Source organism: Gasterosteus aculeatus, chromosome 3 (genome assembly GCF_964276395.1).
Source record: "Gasterosteus aculeatus chromosome 3, fGasAcu3.hap1.1, whole genome shotgun sequence".
In the NCBI taxonomy this organism is placed as follows: Eukaryota; Metazoa; Chordata; class Actinopteri; order Perciformes; family Gasterosteidae; genus Gasterosteus; species Gasterosteus aculeatus.
The window spans coordinates 5,066,746-5,074,223 of NC_135690.1; positions in this window are offsets into that span (position 1 = coordinate 5,066,746).

Below are 7,478 nucleotides of genomic sequence, written 5' to 3' on the forward strand. Positions count from 1 at the left end.
GTTCATGGCCTTGGTTCATATCTTATTCGGAGCTTTCGTTCCGGATCCACGTTTTTACTTTATGTCAATTAATAATGATTTGCCCCGGCCACTGAGGAGGATCGTGTGTGTGTGTGTGTGTGTGTGTGTGTGCTACCCTCAGCTTCACCTGGGTTCTTATCTCAACCTGCTTTGTAGCTTCTCGTAACTGGCACGGAGAATGTTCTTCACATGTGTATAAAAACTCAGCGTTTTTACTGCTCGGAGACGCCATTACACAGAACGCTGAGATACGTGCTGGTGTGTTGGACCTCCTGCTTGCAAGCAATAGTTAGAGCCAGATATCTGCGGAGAATTGCTCATGTAATCTTTTTCTCTTCTAAATAAATGTTAACTTTTGACTTTAATTGATCAACGTGCTGCGATTCTTCTCATCAACCAACTCGGGGGGATCGGAGATCCTGACAGTGCCTTTTCGCACCTCCTTGCGTGCTTGCGTGCGTCGACCCATTTTTCTAGGCTCCCGCAGCGCACCAGGCTGCGATTGGTCTGCTAACTACATCCTTTATGGAGTCTCACATTTCCGTTTTCATAGCGCAATACCGCCATTATTAAAACGAAGAATGTTTACGAGAGAACGGATCAGATTGAAGAGCTTTTGTCGGAAGAAATGCGTATATGTGACCACTTCTACATTCATTGGCGGACTATAAGGACGCGCGGATGGCCTCCGATTCATGGAGAGAGATCTGCGCAAACGTCGGTTTGCCGGTCGAGGAGAACAAAGTTGTGGAGAAAAATATGGGACAAATGTGTCCGCGATGAAAAGCAGCAGTGGCGATGCACGGGTCAAGAAGGTCTATGATAAATAAATAAACCAACGACTTCCACACACAAAGATGTCTATAGGTCGTCTTCAACAAAAAACGTTACTCCACCTATTGTTTTGGCGGTGAATTGCTCTGCAACAGACTCAAACCTTTTAGAACCATGAATTGAAACAAGTGCGCATACGACTGTGCACGCCAGGTTTAAGATATCGTCCAGGTACACTGAAAAAAAAGTGGAGTACTATTTAGTTAATACAACTTTTTGCACTTCGAAAGTAAAGTAAATTCTACAAGGATGATCATCAAATAAATCTTACTAGCAGGATATAAGTTACCTTTACTAGCAAACCTCAAGTAATTTACTGAGTATTATTAATATGGACATTGAATTTTACTCCTTTGTAAGTTTTACTCAGATTGACTGCTTCAAACTAAAAAATCTCACCTAAAAATCAATGGCTTCCAAGGTTATTTTAAATACCTTTTTTAACTTTAATTTATAGACTATGTAAGTAACATTTACACAACATTTTACATAATTTTCTGCAGTTTAGATTGCCTAAATGTGTTCTCAATGTTTGTGTATTGAAACAATTACTTGGGTAAAATAGGTAATTGTTAACACCTTTATTTAAAAAATATATATTTTTCAATAAAATATTTTCCAAAAGGTTTTTGAAACATCAACACAGCACCCACATCTGAAACCCTTAAACAATGGTCCCACAACCCACCAGTTGAGAACCTCTGGTTTTAAAATTATTCTTTTACAATTAAAATCAGAACATAGAAAACAGGCCACATAAACAAATGTGCCCCCTTTGAAAAAACATGTGCACTCAAGCTATAAGCTTGTTCCTCAGGGACAGGATCTTTGGGGACAGCTTGAGGACATCAAGCTCAACAAGAAGCTTTTGAAAGACTTCAAAAGTGCACTTCATTTTGGGGGGATAGCTCAAGTTCATCAGCAGGAGACAGGCCTTTGCCGCACTTCCACAGTTGTTGAATACTTCAGTCCCTTCAACAACAATCGATACATCCGGTTTGAATGCACCTTCTGTCAGGGTTGCGGGTGGAAGGCAGGACTCAAACGCAGACTTGCGGAAAACAAAAGACTTTAATAGTCAAAGCTCAAAAAACACAGGAACCGGGGGCAAAAGCACACAGACGAGAAACTACGGCGATCCAAGACGAAAGACAATGACGCGACAAGTGACACAGGAGACACACTGCTTAAATACACAAGGGAGGTGCAGGTGATTGGACACAGGTGGAAACTATTAGAGGAGCACAGGGGATGACGAGACAAGGCAGGAAGTGAAGTTACCCGGGGACACGAGTGGCAGAAAACTACAAAATAAGACAGGAAGTGAACCACACCGTGACAGTACCCCCCCCTCAAGGGCCGACTTCCAGGCGGCTCACACTAGAGCGAAACAAGGGGAGGGGGGGAGGGAAACCCGAGACGTTGGTCGGACCACCCGGGAAATTCTGGCGGGCGGCCCGGCGGGCGGCCAGACGAGCGGGGAGCCTCTGGGGTCGGCCCGGCGGGCGGTCCTTTCGCCGGCTCCGGAGCGGTGACCACAGGGCACGGAACGTCTCAGGAATGGCAGGCTCTGAGAAACGGGAAACCTCCGGGGTTGTCGTCGGCAGCTCGGGGAAACGGGAAACCTCCGGGGTAGTCGGCGGCGCCGGCTCGGGGACACGGGAAACCTCCGGGGTAGTCGGCGGCGCCGGCTCGGGGACACGGGAAACCTCCGGGGTAGTCGGCGGCGCCGGCTCGGGGACACGGGAAACCTCCGGGGTAGTCGGCGGCGCCGGCTCGGGGACACGGGAAACCTCCGGGGTAGTCGGCGGCGCCGGCTCGGGGACACGGGAAACCTCCGGGGTAGTCGGCGGCGCCGGCTCGGGGACACGGGAAACCTCCGGGGTAGTCGGCGGCGCCGGCTCGGGGACACGGGAAACCTCCGGGGTAGTCGGCGGCGCCGGCTCGGGGACACGGGAAACCTCCGGGGTAGTCGGCGGCGCCGGCTCGGGGACACGGGAAACCTCCGGGGTAGTCGGCGGCGCCGGCTCGGGGACACGGGAAACCTCCGGGGTAGTCGGCGGCGTCGGCTCGGGGACACGGAACACCTCCGGGGTAGTCGGCGGCGTCGGCTCGGGGACACGGAACACCTCCGGGGTAGTCGGCGGCGTCGGCTCGGGGACACGGAACACCTCCGCAGTCGGCTCCGGCGGCTCGGGGACACGGAACACCTCCGCAGTCGGCTCCGGCTCGGGGACACGGAACACCTCCGCAGTCGGGTCCGGCTCGGGGACACGGAACACCTCCGCAGTCGGGTCCGGCTCGGGGACACGGAACACCTCCGCAGTCGGGTCCGGCTCGGGGACACGGAACACCTCCGCAGTCGGGTCCGGCTCGGGGACACGGAACACCTCCGCAGTCGGGTCCGGCTCGGGGACACGGAACACCTCCGCAGTCGGGTCCGGCTCGGGGACACGGAACACCTCCGCAGTCGGGTCCGGCTCGGGGACACGGAACACCTCCGCAGTCGGCGGCGGCTCAGCCCCCCCCATAACCCACCCCGTAGCCCCCCCCTCAAGGGCCGGATCCCAGACGGCCCTCAAATCACCAACGGGAGGGTGGGAGAGGACCATGGGATGGGAGGGAGGGAGCCTGAGTCTCGGAGCGGGGACTGGGGGCGTCGGGGTCATGAGTCTCGGAGCGGGGACTGGTCGGGTCGGGGTCATGGAGCGTGGGGCCGGTACTGGTCGGGTCGGGGGCATGGAGCGTGGGGCCGGTACTGGTCGGGTCGGGGGCATGGAGCGTGGGGCCGGTACTGGACTGGTCGGGGGCATGGAGCGTGGGGCCGGTACTGGTCGGGTCGGGGGCATGGAGCGTGGTGCTGGTACCGGGGGCATGGATCGTGGCGCTGGCTCGGGGGTCGGGGGCATGGCTGAGAGTCTCGGAACGGGAGATCGCTGCGGCGGCCCAGCGGGAACGGGAGAACGCTGCGGCGGCCCAGCGGGAACGGGAGAACGCTGCGGCGGCCCAGCGGGAACGGGAGAACGCTGCGGCGGCCCAGCGGGAACGGGAGAACGCTGCGGCGGCCCAGCGGGAACGGGAGAACGCTGCGGCGGCCCAGCGGGAACGGGAGAACGCTGCGGCGGCCCAGCGGGAACGGGAGAACGCTGCGGCGGCCCAGCGGGAACGGGAGAACGCTGCGGCGGCCCAGCGGGAACGGGAGAACGCTGCGGCGGCCCAGCGGGAACGGGAGATCGCTGCGGCGGCCCAGCGGGAACGGGAGATCGCTGCGGCGGCCCAGCGGGAACGGGAGATCGCTGCGGCGGCCCAGCGGGAACGGGAGATCGCTGCGGCGGCCCAGCGGGAACGGGAGATCGCTGCGGCGGCCCAGCGGGAACGGGAGATCGCTGCGGCGGCCCAGCGGGAACGGGAGATCGCTGCGGCGGCCCAGCGGGACGTCTGTTATTCCTCTGGCCAGGGCTCCTCTTAGGATTTAGCAGATCCCGGAGCTCGAGGCAGGCGAGCTGATAGCCCCTGGGACCGAAGATGAAGTTCGTTTTCCGCTGCCAGAAGGGACTCCTTACGTCCAGGTAGTCCGGACCGTAGTCTGGCAGCGGGTCTGCTGAGCCCTTCTTTGGTCGCGTCATTCTGTCAGGGTTGCGGGTGGAAGGCAGGACTCAAACGCAGACTTGCGGAAAACAAAAGACTTTAATAGTCAAAGCTCAAAAAACACAGGAACCGGGGGCAAAAGCACACAGACGAGAAACTACGGCGATCCAAGACGAAAGACAATGACGCGACAAGTGACACAGGAGACACACTGCTTAAATACACAAGGGAGGTGCAGGTGATTGGACACAGGTGGAAACTATTAGAGGAGCACAGGGGATGACGAGACAAGGCAGGAAGTGAAGTTACCCGGGGACACGAGTGGCAGAAAACTACAAAATAAGACAGGAAGTGAACCACACCGTGACACCTTCATCGCCACTTGAGTGTGGTAGACACAGATCCTCAGGACTCGCTCAGCCTGATCTTCTTGAGCTGCCTCTACTGATATCCTGTAAAATATATATGAATCCATGTTCAAGTGCATATAGTACAGCTTACTTTTTTCATTCAAGTTACAGACTAGTGTCATAAACAGGGGCGGACTTACCATTAGGCGAAACTAGGCGGTTACCTAGGGCCCCAAGTTCCTGAGGGGCCCCGTAAAAATCCTCATACACTTATGGTTAATCAAGTTATTACTTATTTGCGCATAATAATTATATTTATGATTAAAATCCTCTCACTAAAATGCCAGCAGAATGCGTATCGTATTATGTGTGTGTCGGCCCCCCACTTCACTGTCCACTACATTGGATCAGTCCATTTTTACTGTGCATGTGCAGAACGGATCCAAGAAACCGGCAAAACGAAAACCAAACGTCGCGAAGTGGCGAAAGAGAGTAAGAGGACAGTATCACAAGGATGAAGCAAAGCTATCCCAGCGGTGCTGGAAAGAGGAGGAAGAAGGAAGAAGGAAGAAAACAAAACATTTACGTCAAAGTTGCAGAAGTTTCTTCACTGCTCCTACGGCATCGGCCAGCAGCAGCAGCAACCCACAACCTGCTCACCCGACGTCAACACCTGTTGAGGAGGGTCCGTGGTGTGCAAATTAACGAGTATTATAACTGTCCAAGGGTGATTTAGTCCTGAATGTGTAGAGTTATGCATTAAAAACATAAGAAACTATGTAAGTTATTGAAGTTATTAAAAACTATCACTCTGCATTAAAAAATGATCTCTTAAAACTGAAGCTAATTATAACATGAGATCAACAGAGGAGAGTGGAGGGGAGGGGACAGAAAAGAACACAGTAAAAGGGAGGAGAGAGGAGAAGAGAAAAGCGAGCAGAGACAATCATTACCCTAAATTTTTACTCAGTCTTTCATGTCAGGAATATGACTTAATTCATTGACATTTTCAGCCCTAGGTATCCAATATTTGCTTAATCCTGTCAATTTTCATTTTTTGCTTTTCATGCATGAAACTAAATAGATTCAATAGAATTTTTTTTTCCGTGACTCCTTTTTCTTTTTATCATATTGATACATCACACAAGAATGCTCAACATTTGTTTGTTTTTGCCTGAACATCGACAGAAACTGTTTTCAGGCCAACCAGGATGCAAAATAAAAAAAGTTGTGAACCACAAAGGGAGCCATTTTAAAAAAAGATCTCATTATTATGACTTGCCATGGGGATTTTTTTTACATACAATATAATGTACATAAGTGAACATTGTGATCTTAACATGTTTGAATTAACCTTGTAGTCCTTGATGAGTTCCATTGAAGACTCCCCGAGAAACTCTATCAAGGCTCCCGCCTCTCCTCAACATGTCGCTGCTTTGACAAACAGAAGATGCTTGTGTTGAAAGTACCACATTAATTCATTTATCTACACAAGTTATAAATATGTCTATATATACACGTCTCTTTCTCCCTGTGTGTGTGACAAAGACATCAGGCTGGGGTCCCATCAAGACATCAAATTTATGTAATCGGCCTCGAGTCAAAAAGTTTGGGAACCCGTTTTACTTTGCGGAGTGAATCCAAAAGTGGTCGTATTTTTGCCCCAGCTACTACGCCTTTTTTGCTGAATATCTCCTGCATTTTTGAAGTGTAGAAGTCCAGCTTAGTTAGAAAAGTTCTTTCCAAGGGAATCGTTGTGATCCTTTTGAATTCCTCCTTGATCTGAAAAAAGAAGGTACAATTATGTTATTTACTTTTTTCTTTTTAATAAAAACTATTTCTTAATAGATTTTTAGATGCAACACACAAACACTTGTTTTACCTGAACTTCAGAGAAAAGAGCAGGCCATCTCTCCCGTAAATCTTGGATGGCGGGGCACTGAATAACGACTTCCTGTCTTCGGAAGGAGAAAGATCTTTCCATTTTCTCAGATATTATCCTCTCATTGTTTTTCTTGTTAATTTCTTGCAGCATGTCTACCCTCTCCTTCTCTAAAGTGGCTTCTATGTCTCCAATTGGCAGTGGAGGTAGGTAGTTTACCTATGCTTTCTTGGGCTTTTTGATGCCTTTGCTTGAAGCATTCTCATTTGATCTGTCTTTTCAGTGAGTTCACTTCCAGTTCTGGACAGGCAAGTTGACGGCCTCTCAATTTTGAACGGTAATTCCCCATTTTCCATTTCAACCTCTGCTGCCACCCACAAAGGCCATTGAAAGATCCTGGTTGCTTGAGACATGGGAACTTTTCAATTAAGGCTTCAACCACTGTAAAAATTTGAATCCCTGTGGGGTATGCCGTGTAACCAAAAACCACTTCTGCAAGCTTCTCCAGTATGCTGCTTGTAATATGATTAATATCTAAAATAATAATGATGATGATGATGGCAGCAGCAGGCGTCAGCATGGCCACAGTAGGTGTCAGGGACCAGGGTCCCGAAGGAACCACAATCTACGGATACCTGATAGGGGAGAAAGCACAAAAAAAAACCTCCCGGAAAGAAGCTGAATTAGTCATGTGCATTAATAAAACGGGAATTATGGTAGAACGAGAGCGTGAGAGAGGAGCTCGGTGTGTCCTAAGAATTCCCCCGGCATTCTAAGCCTATAGCAGCTTAACTAAGGGCTGG